Source organism: Bacillus rossius, chromosome 10 (genome assembly GCF_032445375.1).
Source record: "Bacillus rossius redtenbacheri isolate Brsri chromosome 10, Brsri_v3, whole genome shotgun sequence".
Taxonomy (NCBI): Eukaryota; Metazoa; Arthropoda; class Insecta; order Phasmatodea; family Bacillidae; genus Bacillus; species Bacillus rossius.
In genome coordinates this window covers 58,198,293-58,215,742 of record NC_086337.1, presented here as the reverse complement: position 1 = coordinate 58,215,742, position 17,450 = coordinate 58,198,293, and positions in this window count along the sequence as shown.

The following is a 17,450-nucleotide window of genomic DNA, read 5'->3' as shown; positions in this document are numbered from 1 at the left end:
GAAGATTTTCTCGCACGGTGGTTGGCCGGTTCCTGCACGCTCGGCTCAGGCGGAACGTGACAATGAGTCGTGCTTTTTCGTTCGTGCAGCCGGCGTTCATCGATTTATAAGACGTTATCACGTCAAAAATTGTTCACACAAATGTTTAAATTATATTTTAAAAAGTTCAGAAGCAGTCCGAAAGAATTTTTATAGGATCGTTTGAAGTAATTAAAATAAATGTAAAATTTGTATTAACTTGGTAACTGAAAGAAAATTACAAGGAAGCGAATGTCCATTTATTATTAATGCTTTTCCATTTAACAGGTTTGCAGTTGCTATAAATATTACGTTTATCCATGAATAATATATGGAAACTTATTTACTTACAAACGTAGGCATGTCCAATAATTGTTGAATTGATTTTTTTCAAGGTTATTGTTTTAAATTATTTATTTTTACTATAAGTAACAAATAAAGGTTATGTAGTATAAAATAAATTAACCAACAAACTAGGATTGTATTACAAATTATTACAGCAATTAGTCACACATAAATTAATAAATAATTTTTGCTTAAGGAGTAAATTGTATACTTAAATATTTATTGATATAATATAAAACGTAAAAACGAATTTTCCTGTGACAATATTCGAAACAAATAAAAAAATTACTGCTATTGATTTAGAAGCGCATGCTTTGTCACTGTGTTATCGAAGCACAACGTTAGTCGAAATGAGGTAGGTTGAGTAATCAATATTATAATGCCAGGTTACAAGCGATTTTTTTTTAATTTGTGATTACTCTTTTCTATGACTATTTAATTTTACATATTATTCGATTGGAGAAGCCTAAGATGTTTATCAAGTTCTGTCCATGCCCGAACACGCCCGAATATTCACCTTCGGCCAACTTCGGGATTTGTTTTATTTTTGCGCAAAGTGGTTGGTTAGGTTAGCTACATTAAAACACTTTAAAACACTATGGACGGTTAGTTAGATTAGTATAGCTACATTAAAATAAACAGAGAAATATAATTATATATAAATAAACCCGAGGTAGGCCGAAGGTGAATATTCGGGCGTGTTCGGGCAGGGACAGAGCTTGATGCACATCTTAGGCTTACCATTCGATTGTAGTTTTGCTGCTGTAAATTTTCATTTGGCGCACCGATACAACTGGTGCGTCCCCTGATGTTGACGAACGGGACTATACACGGGTTTATGCTGCAACACACGTGGGTCCGCCATGCTGACCACTTCGGTCCGGCGAATGTGGGCCTCATTGCGGTGTTCTCGGGACACTACCACGAGCCTCAGGCGGGAGTACGTCCTTCACGACAACAGTTGGTCAGTTTTCCAGGCTCCTGCGCACGAGGCTACCATCGCTGGCCGGATGAATGGGCTGGTCAGCACGCAGGCACTGGCTCCAACGGGCATAGCCTCGCACCCGGGGAGCTTCTGAGATGTCGCTCTGGTTGTAGACAGCGCACGTGGCTTAGTCCCGTCAACAACTCACACCCACCGCCTGATGGCGCTGCGCTGTTCGGAATACAGCCCCAAAGTCTCCGCAAATAACCAGCGGCGGGTGTTCTCGCGAACAATTTTAAACGCTCGTTCGACTGCAATACGGTTCCTTCCTTGTGATTGGCTGACGTGATGTGCAAGATAGTGGATGTGCGCCTGAAAGAACCTCAGCCAATCACAAACACGGACGATACCACGGTGTTTATTGGGGGATTAGGCTCCGCCATCTTGGAATATATTTTCTTCTATTTTTTTGGTAACAATTCTAACAATGAACTATGTATACCAATTTTCGGCATAAACCACATCTGTCAGACCTTATATACCTTGCTGCGACCACATATGTACTAACAGGCTGTAAGCGCTGTGAGGAAATAAATGAATATTTCACACGGGCGAATACAACTGTCATCATAACCACTTCAGGTCACGAGTGTTGATCTCAGCAAGTAGCCGAAGTAAGTCCTATTCCATGTCAAGTTTAAAAAAGAAAAGGCGGGGGGGGGGGGATATTGTCTGTAAATTCGGTTTACGGACGATAATTTTACGTGAAAACGTCATAAGAAAACATTGATAAAAAATAGCATACTTTTTTAATTTTCAAATATTATTTACTTTTTTTTAAATTTAATGTAAATAATTTGTTTAAAAATAATCCTGAATAGTTATAGAAATAAACTGAAATCAAATCAATTCCAATAAATTGTTAATATGAAATGACGAGATTGGACAAATAAATCAATTTTTTTTAATTGCTGCTTTTAAAAAGCCCGCCTTAACCTGTTTGATATTATAGAAGATTTTCTCACACGAAGGTTGGCCAGGTTCTTGCACGCTCGGCTCAGGCGGAACGTGACAATGAGTCATGCTTTTTCGTGCGTGCAGCCGGCGTTCGTCGATGTATAAGACGTTATCACGTCAATGACACGGAAACTTTATTGCAAGCGGTACCAAAAAAATTTGACATTGCAAGATTTGCGAGGCCTAATCCCACTTAACACAAAGCTATTCTCAAATTCTTTTGGGTGGAAAAACACATGCCCTTGCTAATGACCAAACGGAACCGACTTGCGTGTTCAAAGGTCCGTGCAGTTTTTGTCTGCAGGTGACTGAGGAATGGGAATCGCTAATACTGTCGTGTCTCTAACAGTTGTGTACAGTTAACCCTGGTTGCACCCGGGCGCGACCACGGAGCGAGTTCGTGCAGTTAAAAGAACACAGGATGGAAGTCCCGGTGCACCCGCATTCGAGTCTCCCCCCTCCCCCCCCCACCCCTCCCCCCAATTCTGATCCTGGTTTCCAGGTCCCCTCACAACCCCTGGGCAAAACACATTCCACCCGGTATCTCACGATGAAGACCAAGATAATTTCGTAGTTTTAATTAATCTAAACTGGAACTGGATAAAGTAAACGGGTGAGAGAAAGGAGAATTTTTCAAGAAGGCATTTTAATTTTTTTTTCTAAATTTTAAAATACTTTATTTACAATACAAAAAAAATGTACATGCAACGTTTACCCTTCACCGAAAAATTGAGCTCCATTCAAAACGAAGTCACGCTGTGCTGGCAATGAATAAGTTAATTTGCCTCGTGGGCGAGTGACGGTCACGCAGCAATGAAGTGACAGAGTTCGGCTGAGCCCCATTCATTCGCGGAAATGTCACGTGACTTGGCGGCCGCGTGACGTCCTGTTTCCGCCTCGTGCCTGTTTCCGGCTGTGCGCCCGTGTCCAGTGGTCTGCTCTGTGCGCCCGTGTCCGATTTTTTTTCCTAACCTAACTAATAACTAAGTGTATTTGGGAGGGGTCTGGGTCAGGGAAAGACTCTAAGTGCGTCTCAGGCCGAAGCATAGGGGCATTGAATATATATAATGTACGTTATACATATGAAATGCTGCCCCTTGGAAGGGCAGCCCATCAGGATTTTTCTGACAGTGGTTTGTTTGTAAAGTGACCTAACCTAACCTAACCTAGCCTAAACTAACCTAACCTAACCTAACCTAAACCAACCACTGTCAGAAAAATCCTGAAGGGCTGCCCATCCAAGGGGCAACAATTCAGACAACCTTTCAAAAACACCACTGTCAGAAAAATCCTGATGGGCTACCCTTCCAAGGGGCAACAATTCAGACAACCTTTCAAAAACACCACTGTTAAAGATATCCTGATGGACTGGCCTTCCAAGGGGCAACAATTCAGGATTATAAAATTACGAAAATAGACATTTTAAGATACTGGAAGGGCTGCCTTTCCAGTCGCTTTACAAACTAACCACTGTCAGAAAATTAATGAAGGGCTGCCCTTCAAAGGGGCAACAATTCAGACAACCTTTCAAAAACACTACTGTCAGAAAAATTCTGATGGGCTGCCCTTCCAAGGGGCAAGTTTTCAGGATTATTTAAACACTTAAAGACTCATGTTTTCATAAATTGGATAGGCTGCCCTTCCAGTCGCTGTACAAACAAACCATTGCCATAAAAAATCCTGAAGGGCTGCCCTTCCAAGGGGCAACAATTCAGCTCCCCCGGAGCCTATACGCTCTAATCATGCAGGGTTTAAGCCATGCGGGAGAGGGTGCATGCATCATGTGCTAGGAGCAAGGAGGGGGATTGGCTAGCCACGGCAGCGATTGGCGCCATGACTAACTCCCCTCACTGACTATTCTAGACTAAAACCAGACAAGGTGGGCCCAGGTAAAACCTGCATGGACACAGGGAAAACCCTGGGCTCAGGCATGCGGGATGCAAAAATTTCATGCATTAATATCAAGCAGGTTGGTTACAGGAAACAGAAGGATGGTTCCGGAAGAAAAGTGGGACAGAGTAGAAAAAAAACTGCTAAGCAATGGGCGGGAACTTGGACATTGCTGTCCGCATTTGTTTTTGGGCAGTGCTGGTTATTCGGGGGCGACTTCCGTCGTTTCCCGCCAGGCTGCCAGCCAGCTCGTGTAAATAAAAAAACTAAAAACTGAGAATGTAGTGTACGCTTGTGTATATATTAATAAATTTAATTACGTTAATTAATCGCGAGTTTCTGCATCGGTCCCTGCTCCAGAATGGATAGAGCGTCAGGTCACCTGTCGCCAGCAAAAGGCAGTCGGCACTTTGCGAAAGCCCGTGTCCCGCGGACTGCGCCCCCCTGGCCTAGGGTGCACGGTGCCCCAGGGGCAACCACGTGACTGAACTGCTCGAGACAGGGGCGTGGATCCCGGGAGGCACCCCCCCCCCCCTCTAGAAATAAAAAAAAGCCCCTCACTGAGGGAGCCCCGCTGGTGTTCGCAAAATCCTCACCGCGAAACGGGGTTGAAAAAACATAAACGTCAAAACCATGTCTTATGGAAAACTTTCCGTATATTTTAAAGTTTTCTGAATACTTCATGCATGTAGGCTAAATACGGGCAGTACACAACATACGAGTACAAGCTCCCTGTCCAGATATGGTGTGTCGTTTAACCCCGCGCCTAAAATTCTCGCGTCGCCCCCTCCCCCCTTATAACCCTACAGATGTGCGCCCTTGTGAGCTACTGGAGTGATGTCTGTTCACGAACTGCATTCAGGAATACGCTCAAGTGGAAGGGCGGATGAGAAGTTCTGTTTTCGTATTTAAACTTTTATTTTCAGAAGAGTTAAAATGGTCAAAACGATGCGTGTTCAGAATAATTATTAGGCATGAGACACTGGGTCAGGGCCGGATTTAGGGGAGGGCAACCGGGGCGAAAGCCCCGGGGCCTCCACAAACGGAGGGCCCCACAAACCACAATAGAGACTTCGGAAAAAAAATCTTTCAAATTCCGACAAGAAAACACTAGTAAACATATTTTCCTTTGATATTCTTTTTTCGCTGTTATACCTTTACCTACAGTACTTTGTACATACATGATTATATTATTGTTAAATATTAACAGAAATATTCATTAAGACTAAAATTTAATTTCATATAATACTTGTCTCCGATTATATGTATGTATGTTTTTTAAATACTAAGAGGATCTACTTGATTTCACAATAAATTATTTATTGGAAAACTCTACTGAAAAAAAAATTTTCATTTTATTTGGAAAATAATTTGGGGCCAGGGGGCCTCCGCTCCTCTGTTGCCCCGAGGCCTCCAGACCTCTAAATCCGGCCCTGCACTGGGTGGAGATCTTTGAAAGCACTCAAAGGGACTTGCACTGCAATTTCATCTTCATTTATAGGCCGAATAATGTCACGGTGACCGCTCTAACCTCAGAGGCGACACCGCGCTAGAAGCACCAGCGAGCGACGCACATATCACCCCGCCTCACTGACACAGACACTCATCTGGCTAGGCGTGTCGCCTGGCTGGGCAATAAGGGCGACCCTGGGTCGCACATCACACGTCTCTTCGCCTCTACGCACCAGGCACCGAACTGGTGAGCAGTCCTCCCGTCGCTAACGCGTTTCCATAGGACTTTAAGGGGCCCGCCTCGTCAGGGGTGTATCTGTGTCAGTGAGGCGGGATGATAAGCGCGACGCTCGCTGGTATTTCCAGCGCGGTATAGCCTCTAAGCGCAAGTCTCTGAACTGGCGTGCAGTCTTCTCGTCGTCACAGGATAACTGTGAAATTTGAGCGGTAACCGTAACATTATATGGCGGAGAAATGAAGATAAAGTGCTTTCAAGAATCTGTACTGATTGTTTAATGCCTAAAAATTACTCTGAAAACACGCGTTTTAGGCATTTTAACGCTTCTAAAAATACAGTTTAAAAACTTAATCCGAAATTAAAAGTACTTTTCGGCCCTCAGCGAACTCTTAAATGCCATTCGTAAACAGGCCCCACTCGGATATCTTGAGTGGTTTTGAAATGCGTTGTTTTTCCTGAAGCTCTGCACACCGTATGTGTGCCCGGGTGGGCGGGTGCCTTAAGAGGTGACCCCGTGATTTTAAGGTAAAATAACATGCTCTTAATTCATCGAGATAGTTCACATCCCCACAATAATAAATGTGTTCATCTTAATAGTTCAAATTGACGTGTCATACATTTTTAATAAGCATTACTTTTTCATGTCATAGACAAGAGACAAGCTGAGTTTAAGATAAGTGAAGTCCCCATCATTAAGTAAAAGTGAACCACCTCGCATTTTAATATAACAGGTTTGCAGTTCCTATCAGTTGTTCGTTGAAATATCAATAATATATGGACATTCACTACTTTGTAAATGTATTTCAATTACAGAGTTAATATACATTTATATATATTTAAAATCATTGTTTTTTTATTGTTCAATTTAAACAAAAAATTAAAAATTCTGTAAGCTTAACTAGTATGAAACAACCGAAAAAATGTGCATAAATATGCATTAAAAGATATTAGAGAAATTAGAGAAATGAATACAATTAATAATAGGCCTACTTTTTGTATAACGAACAGTTTATATAATGCAATAATGAAGTACATAAAAATGAAATTGCAATGACAATATTGGAACCACGGATCAGGTAGGACTAGAAGTTTCGTTCAAAGACACTCTGCACTTTACCGTTGTGCTACAGACACGCATTAAATGTATTTTTTGAGACGCTACATCATAAATGGAATAAATCTGGTTTAATCGTGAATTTTTAAATTTTTGATTTTTTTTAATATTACAATTATTAAGGTTTACAAAATACATTTCAGGGTTGTTTCACCGTGACAAATTTTTTCGTTTGACGCACCAATATTTTTGGTACGTTTGCGACGTCCAGAAACGCGAACATATGGAGAAGCCTAAGATGTCCATCAAGTTCTGTCCCTGCCCGAACACGCCAGAATATTCACCTTCGGCCAACCTCGGGATTTTTTTTTTTTTTGCGCAGGAAAAATGAATTCAAATATTAAAAGTGGTCGGTTAGGTTAGCTACATTAAAACACTTTAAAACACTATGGACGGTTAGTTAGGTTAGTATAGCTACATTAAAATAAACAGAGAAATATAAATATATGTAAATAAACCCGAGGTTGGCCGAAGGTGAATATTCGGGCGTGTTCGGGCAGGGACAGAACTTGATGTACATCTTGGGCTTCCCGAACACATGCGGGTGCGCGAGTCCGCCATCTTGGCAGCTCCGTCTCGTGATGGCGAATCAGGAAAGAATGACGCTGTTTCCCGGCATGCAACGCGAGTGAGGCGGGATTCGTGATGTCGCCAGCCCGTGTTACTGGACTTTGATAACACGGACACTGGTGGAAGACGGGTTGTGAGCGGAGATGCGACAAGGCCATGGCCTATATAACCCTTAGGCTAATTAGGCTGCAGCCTAGGGCGCGAAGATCATGGAAAGGGGGGGGGAAGGCGCTGAAATCGTGTCTTCGCATGCACTATTATAATCTAGCATCATTGCATCTACCCTACATATTTCAACTAGATTGAAGGACAACGTTAGCTTCGCTTGCAGATCTATCTGAAAACTTTTATAGGTGGTATGAACCATGTCAAAACAAAGTCAAAACTAATGCACTGCTTTTTTTAGGCCGACCGTAACACACACACACACACCTGGCGGGGAGCGCGTCCTCATAATTGGATGGTGTTATGCACAAATGAGTTAACCAACAAAAGGAAAAAAAAAAGTTATTGAAATAATTGTGTAAGTAAAATGACACTTTTAATTGAGCTAAATTTTTTTAACCGACATTCCTTGCTACTATGCCATCTTGCGACCAAACATTCAATGCACTGCCACAATACCGGTCATTGTGTGTTCAACTTTGAGCTAAATTAACTCAGTTGAAAATGTTTGTGGGTTGAACCATTTTTACATAAAACCGTCCAATTAGCCCCGGGCGGTCAGAACTCTTGATCAGTCGCTGGACAAGGCCATGTCAGTGCATCTGGAGCCAGGAGCAGGCTGACCTGCTGTGACCTGCCGTGACCTGCCGTGACCTGCGGCGGGGGCAGGCGAGCAGCGCATGCGGGCGACAGGCGACCAGCAGCGAAGTGGGGCGCAGCGCGGGGAAAGCCGCATACCTCCCCGGGGGCACCGCCCCATCAGCCGCCAGTGCGTATCTGCCGCCGGACTGCTTCGAGGGAAGCAGAGGATGATGTGGCTACCATTGATGAGGCTTGAGAAGATGGTCATTTAAATACAACGCGAAATATTCTGCGGAACCATTGAGGGGGGAGGGGGGGAACTGCACAGAAGTAGAAGGAAGCAAACATAAATTAAAGAAGTAAATGAGAATGATTTTAATCTTAAATTTAACTGACGTGCATGCACAGGATGTCCATAAAAGAATATTCCACTTTTAGTTGTATAATATAGAAGTTTAATTTAGACTATTTTACATCAAATTGAGGGTAAACTAACCTGTGTTTTCTTACAAATGTCAAATATGTGCACGGCACACATCCAACCTGAAGTCCAATTCTTCCCACACTGTGGTTATCAAGTCCGGAGTAAAGGAAGCAATAGCCTCTTCAATTCTGTGTCTCAACTCTGGCAAATCATTGCGTAGCGGCGGGACGTAGACACGATCTTTTGTGAAGCCCCGAAGGAAAAATTCGCGTGGTGTTATGTTAGGTGAACGTGGAGGCCAGCGAAAAAAGAGCTCTGTCGTCTCGGCCATTACGACCAATCAAACAGTCAGGGACATCCGACGTTCAACCACTCTCGTACAAAGAGATTCCAATGGGGAGGGCTGAAATTACAGATTAACTCTTGGCAAATTGCAGAACACAAAACGCTTTACGCTCTGGAGTCGCCATTTTGCGTATGCCCCGGATTTAAGCGTTTGTGACTTCTTCCTGTAGCGTTGCCGCGAGGAAAATGTTTTCAAACATTTTCCTTGCACCTCGGCAGAACTGAAGATCCAAATTCGGAAGGAAATCACCACTATACGTTATGTGCTGAAAAGCGGCAGAAGAGTTTCGAAATCGCCTTCATCAATGTTTCACAGCTTATGGCCACCTTCTTCCTGATGTTATCTTCAGAATTTGATTTTAAAAAATGGGTGTGTACTGATTCCACTAAAATAAACCTCATTTCTGCAAGTAACTCATTTTTTTAATAGCCCATCAAAACCGATACACAACTTTTGCCCCATTCTGTACATTGGACGCGAGGTGATTAGAACCATGACAGCTCGGATCTCTGGTATGGAAAACATACACCTATGAACACAACATTCAGAGCCTATTTTTGCAAAGACTTATGTTAGTTTTCTGCGTGTGTTCCTGAAAATTCATGAGAAAGCAATAGCTTAATGCATTTTTATTTCGATATGGGACACGAAATTGTATTCAGAGTTTCGTTTGATTGGTGAATTTTGTAATAGGATAAATTTATACTTGAAAGGAGAAATTACAACTTCTCTGTAAACTATAATTTTTTTTACAGTAAGGAAAAAGCACAAACAATTTAGTTGAATCACCAACTCGAGAACATGCCACGTATACCTGATCGTTTAACTACTTTAACACAAAATGTCGACAGCAGAGAAACATATTTAAAAACAACATAAAACTAATTTAAAAAAAATCAAAAATCCATAATGATTCAAGTACTGTCATAGCATACGATTTATTTATCAAACCTACAAATCAATCGTTCTTTATTTGTCAAGCCATTGCATGTAAATCATTTATCAATTTACAAATAATATTATAACATTATGGTAAATAATTATCATCGTATAATATTATAACAGTTTGAGGTATCTCAATAATAAAAATATTTATAGTGGGGTAAATTAATAAAAATTCTTATGAAGTTCAAATCCATAGCATATGCAGTATTTACGTAGAATATTTTCATACAGATTGACAAAACTATTTGTTTTAGTTCTTATGTTTGATTTATGTATCTGATTTACTAACAAAAATAATTATTATGTTTCAATTCAAAAACCACAACCAAGCTCTTTAATTTTATTTATTTGTATGTCTTTACGTACTAATTCTATTTAACTATAGTAAATTTAATAAACGCAAAAAAAAAAAATACGGCTGTTTTGCTGTTTTCTTCGATTTAAGTCAAATAATGGTAGCTTGGCGCATGAAGACTGTTCTGGGAATGGCACATGGTGATGATTCAGGCACAAAGTAAGGAAGGTAAGAGTCTTAACTCAGAGCTGCATCCAACGCTCATATTTTCTTTGGAAATCAGCGAATTGTGCGGTATTTATCTGAAACCTAACAACCTAAAAGTTTTTAACTTTTCGAAAAAAATGTTGGCTAACAAGTTTTTTTTTTCTTGTTTTTTTTTCGTTCGTTCGTTCGTTCGTTGCTGGTAATATTCAACACAAATGTTTCACATTATCTAATTTCCAATACGGAATAACCAAAACATTTTTGCTCAAGTGCTTTATCTTATGTTTCAAAACTTAAAAACCGCCAAGTATGAGTGTTAAAAATATAACCTCAGTTTCAATTACAAAGAATACACACGTGCAGCCATGCTCATTTATAGGCTACCAAGATAACTCAACATTGTCAAAAAAAATTCCAATGTATAATATTTTGCAGTTATGCTCAATAAGCCACTCCGTTAATATAACATTCTATAAATTCTGAACTAATAATGCTTATAAAATTATTTTTATTAAATATGTTTAATACATTAATTTTTTTATCATCTTTATTGGTGGCGAAGTTAAGACGGTACGCCTTTTCTTACACTTAACCACTTTTCTGCAATTACATCAAATAGTGGAATACTAAAAATTAAGCATGATGTTGACAAATGTTGACTAAATATTTAGAGACAAATTAAAATTTTATCTTAATGTTCAAATATTAATTATTACAAAAGATTCAACCATAACTAATTTAAAGTAATTAAAAATTAAGCATAGACATTCATAAAAATGAAAGTGATTAAACATACAGCAAATAATATTTTTAAAAATAGGTGCTACTACATTAAAACCAGTCACTCGCACATTCACACACAGATTAAAGCAGTTTATTTATATTAAAACTTAATTTTTTAATGTTGGCATCTCTCAACTTCACAGTTTTATTTTTAGTGGCCATATCCCGCTTATTCAGTTGCGCCCCCTGGGTAGCAGGCATGTCTGGCAACCCTGGAGCGCCGGTACCACAACAGGGCTAGTCTGGCAACCGTGGAGCGGCTGCCCAATAAGGAAGCCCCTGAGTGGACAGCCCGCCGGGCTGCTGCTTCCTGCCTCGCCCCACCCCTCCACTTCCGGCCCCGCCTGTCTCCGGGCTTCCCTGCGCGCTGTCCCCGGGACTGCTGAGACCACGCATGTCCTCCATGTCACTCACGAGTCCACCACTCCCGGATTAACCCCCGCCCACCCGTGCGCAGAGCTCCAGGAACAACTACTCAACATATCCGAGCGGGGTCTGCTCACGAAAAGCATTTAAGAGTTCGCTGAGGGCCGGTTAAGGTTTTAGACTGTATTTTTAGAAGAGTTAAAATGGCTAAAAATGCATGTTATCAGAGTAATTTGTAGGCGTAAAACAAGTGGTACAGATTCTTGAAAGCCCTCGAGGGACTTGCATTACACCTTTATCTCCATTTCTCGGCCATATAGTGTTACGGTCACCGCTCAGATCTCACAGTTATCCTGTGACGACGAGAAGACTGCGCGCCAGTCCAGAGGAGACACCGCGCTAAAAACACCAGCGAGCGTCGCGCTTATCATCCCGCCTCGCCGACACACATACACCCCTGACGAGGCGGGTCCCTTAAGGCCCCTGCCCACCCGGGCAGAGCTTGGTAAGCATTGTGAAGTGATGGTTCAAGGTCACAATTAAAGAGTAAATCAAACCATTTCGGATAAGCACTTGCGCGAATACTGCTTTGTTGTTTTCTCCCTTGCAGTGCGAAAGAACGGCTGTTTCCCCGAATTAGTAGAGGGGGAACCTGTAATCTTTATTTGGCGACAGGATGGAGCCCCTCCCCATTGGAATCGATCTTTGCGCGAGAGTGGGTGAACGTCGAAGTATCCTGACAGTTGGATTGGTCGTAATGGTCGAGACGACAGAGCTCTTGTTTAGCTGGCCTCCACGTTCACCTGAGATAACTCTTTTTACTTTGGTGTTTTATAAAAAGCCACTACTTCAAGATCTGCCAGAGTTGAGACACGTAATTGAAGAGGAGGATATTGCTTCCATTATCCCGGACGTGTTAGCCAAAATTGTGGGAAGAATTAATTGGAGTTCAGGTTGGATGCGTGCCGTATAGCCACTAGGTTGGTTTACCTTTAATTTGAAGTATGATTGGTAGAGACCTGCAAAATTCGCGGATTCATTCGGTGATAGGCTAGAATTCAAACACATATACCTCTTAGATAATTTTGCTATTGGCTTGCTATTCATCTGTACGAATCTCAACCAGTTTTAAACCCTCAACCAAAGAAGGATCGAATCACAGACAAACTAGCTGAGACGTCTTGCAAGTCGGCAGCCAATGAACTTGCCATATTTTCCCGAGTGTACAGGGGCATGTGCAGTCTATCCTGAAGGCCATCGAAACCGCGAATTTTGCAGGTCTCTAATGATTGGTTGTAAATGGGCTAAATGAAACTGCGACATTGTGTGTGAGGGGCATCGATGCACCCAAAGACCGGAGAGTCGTCGCGAGGAGACCAGACGGCCCGACGCGCTGACGTCACGGGCTGCGGAGGGCGAGGCGCCGCGGGCGATCACGTCTGGCGTCGTGACGCGGCGGTGCTTATCGCGACCGGAAGCGCGCGCCTCTTCCCAGCATGCACCGCGGAGACGCCAGGGATTATCCCGCTCCCGCCTTCCTCTCGGGAGATACCGAGCCCTGCGGCATGACTCGCTGCTCGGGAATGTTCAAGTCATGCCGGTCGCAAGCTGCGAGGATCCTGACAGATGCACGTTCCCCTCCCGCGTGTAGGGTGGGAGTAGCATTCCAGTCCGTTTTTTTATATAAATTCCAGAGCTTATTAAAAAAAAGAGAGAACTTTTTCTGTTAGGGATCGCTCCCTTTTGTTGATCGGGAGGGTATTAGTTCTTCGGCAATGACCAGCGGCTGTTGAGGATTCTGACTATCGACTATCACTCATAAGCTTGTTGTACAATTGCTAGAGACCGGAAAAAAATTTGCGGATTCATTTCACGACAGCCTAAAATTCATATAGTTATACCTCAGTGCTGCCTCTGCTATTGGCTCACAACTCACCTGGACGACTCTGGTGCCAATGAGAAACACCGAACCGAAGCTGTGTCGAATCACAGGCCGCTACATTGGAACACCTTCACAAGACAGCTAGCCGAGAGGGTGACATTTGACCGAGTGTACGTAGAACTATAAAGTTCATCCTAGAGGTCATTTAACCTGCGAATTTTTCCGGTCCCTAACAATTGAAGAAAAAAATAACATTAACAGTACCAGTATGTCGTGTGCACCATGTTTCCCAACCTGCTGATTCACAACAGCGCAGGACGATCGTGCGTATGGAAGGAAGAGTCAAGGATCAGCCTTCTCCTGGAAATTTCCGTCTCCATGGCTGCAGTTCCGTCCTAAAAGGCGTAAATGGTTCGCTCGGAACAGCCGGTTGATTCGGAAGCTTCCTTGATTGCATTGCACACACTCATGTGTTTTTTTTAAACACACTCATATTCTTTCAACGCAATCTTTAGCTCTCTTCCTCTTAGCTACCGATGTGGTTTCCTTTAGGTGTTACCTCTTCCATAGTTTATACTTATGTAATCCACATAAAGGCAGAATATAAAATAACATATGTGGATAAATAACGCGTCAAAAGTGCAACTGTGACGAATCACCAGACACAACCCGTCGCTTGGTCGCGAGACACGGGCGCTGAATGGCCGGCTGGTGATCAGAGATGCGTGTCGAAGGAAGCAGATGAACAAAGGAAGCCTTCATCTGTGAACTTGCTGGCAGGACAGAACCTCACTTCTCCAAACACGCGGCCGTGTTTCCTCTCGCGACAGCAGTTTGGGAGCGACCCTCTGTTGCAGCGCACCCTGGCGCTGATAAGACACGTCTGCACAGCTGTGGACACGAACACTGTAGGAGCAGTTGACATGGTGTTGCTTTGGAAAACAAATTCCATCTATTTTAAACATCTTTCAGGCATTATAACCCCTCCTTATTTTTTTTTACAGAGACAACTTTGCCACTGACCAATGTCATCGTGCGTGAACACATTTCAGAGCTTGCACGGATAAATTCAGTAAAAAAAATGCTTTGACAGCACACAAAGAACAATTGTATTACCAATCCACCAGTCCGACCATCTTTCAAAGTTCTGACGCTCCTTGCAGTAGCGTCGCGCTCGAGACGCGAAAAAAAAAATTAACCGGGAAGTCTGTCCCGTCTGACATCAATGACGTGCTTGCGTGTCAGATGGCATGGAACGCGATTGGTTGTTATAAACATATTCGCACCCGGCGCATCGCGTCCGTCGCAGTTTCGTGATTCCAGCGTGACGCCAGGGGAGAGGTCTTGGTCGAGAATTGATTAATTAGTCAATCACTCGATTGTAGTCCTCTCGCGTATTTATTATCTCCATTTGCTATGACGAGATTCCCAGGCCACGCCCCACAGCATCGTTGTCGGTGCCTCCCATTTCAGGTCAAGATTTTATATTTACAGTAATTACAGATGAACTTGTAGACTTTTTCAATTGTTTAACTTTCACGAAATGAAAAATATATACAGCGCATACTGTTTGCATAATTAGCTGCCAAAGTTACATTTTTAACGTTTTTGGGTTGTACAAATAAGGAGAACTTAATTTAATTCAGCTACTGAATCTTTTTAGGTTTAATTGAAATTCCCTTGGCTACTTCAAGATATAGTTTGAATTTCTTTCAGCAATTGTTAATTAATTTTACCTGGCATTTCAAATATTCTCAAATTTGTTACGATCTTGACAGCAAAGAAACATGAAATGAGTTTTTGTAATAGAAATGCAAACCATATCATGAAGTAGCCAGTGGCATTTCAGTTAAACCTAAAAAGTTTCAGTTCTGGAATAAATTAAATTCTCCTTATTTGTATCAACCCAAAAACGTTAGAAATGTAACTTTGGCAGCTAATTATACAAAACGTATGCGCTGTATATATTTTTAATTTCGTGAAAGTTAAACAATTGAAAAAGTCTAAAAGCTGATCAGTGTTTAATATAAATATAAAATCAAAATATGAAATAAGAGGCACCCCATTAACACTTCCAGCCAACATGTCCGTAATACCTGTTTAGCTCCATCGTTGGGTTTATTTGCTTGACATCAGCTGATTTAGGCTTGTTCCTTGTGGAGCAGCTTGGCTTCTGGGTTGTAGCCGCGTCCTCGGCGAATAATTCAGCGACGTTTCGGTCGACATTTGCAGTCGCCATCATCAGGGAGCAAGTTACCTACTAATAACACAGAAGCAAAGCTGCTTCAGACAACGGCCGCGAAAGCCTGCGAACATTGTTCTCTGTGGGTTTATGTTTTCATGTTTATTTCTTATTTTTCATTTATGATTTTTTTTTTCCATGGCAAACAGTGCAGAACCGCGATGACGCATGTCCAAGAAATCGTAAAACAGTAAGTTTCACGCCCAGGTGACCACCGACCACTATCTGCAGCAGAATTCTCTACTTTTACTTTTTATACATTTGATTTCTGAAGATGGCGTGGTTTTTTTTTCTGTAGCAGCTAAACTTAATTTTTGACGTGACAACGTCTAATAAATCGATGAACGCCTGCTGCACGCACGAAAAAAAATGTCCCGTTACGCTCGATTGGAACAACCATCGATTTGACTTTTTCGAGGCACATTAAACTTGAAACAGTCCCATTCGTTTCCTACTTTTCCTATCATCGTCCTGTCCTTAACAGAATAACACAGATTGGAAGAAGTTAAATAGCAAACATGTATAAAAGTTATAGTTAAAATAATCTGTTCGTTAAAGTAATAAACATATATGAATTGAGTGCAAATAAAAGTAGATATATCAATTAATTTGTAAATTTCATTTCACTTCTTCTTTGGATCCATACAAAATAGTGATAATTCAATAAAAATGATTCAATTTGATTCATAAAAGTATGCAATCATTTCATCAATGTTTTGTTATGACGTTGTCACGTTAAACTATCGTCCGTAAACCGACTTTACAGACAACCAATTGTTGTTTGTAATACGTGATCTGCCACTCGCTGTCCCGGCGGCAAGGATCAGAGCGTGCCGAGGCAGCGCTCAGACGGGCCAGAGCGCGGGTGGACCCGGCAGAAGTGCGTCCAGCCGAGAGGTCGGGTCGTTACCACTACACCGAAGCCGAATTATCATAACGCCGAATGTCAAAATTGACCACAACGCCGACAGCTAGAAAACTGCTGTGTACCACAACGCCGAAATAACAACTAAATGAATTTGTGTGTGTTTCTTAAATGTACCTTAACGCCGAAATACCAAAATCAAACCTAACCTTACCTAACCTAACCTAGCGTAATATAACCTAACCTAACTTAACCTAGCCTATCATAGCCTAGCCTAACATAACCTAGTCTTACCTAACCTAGTCTAACCTAACCTAGTTTAACCTAACCTAACCTTTGTGGCAGTCCTGCAATGAGTGTATTTCGGCGTTGTGGTGCGTCCCCCGGCAGGTCGAGGTCAGCTGAGCGGGCCCCGGGGGTCGACGGGACTCGAGGCCACGTGCGGCGAGCGCTACCTGGAACCCGCGGAGGGGGAGGCTACCCTGGAAGCCACGCCCCTCAGGGGGAAGGGAGGACCACTAGCTCCGCGGAACTGACGCACGACTAAAAAGAATAAACCTGTATTTCGCAGCGGGATTTCTCCCCCGCATTATAAGCTCATTCCGTGAATGAATGTCTGTGCGCTGTTTGATCGATTGTATTGTGTATTAGCTGCGGTCAGTGGCGGTTTGCAGAATTATTGCTTGAATGAACCGACGCCGTGCAGCTGGGCTTAGCAGCATCGCCATGGTGGACTCAAGGGTGTGGGTTGCCGCCGAGGTCTAGCCGGGAGGCGTATT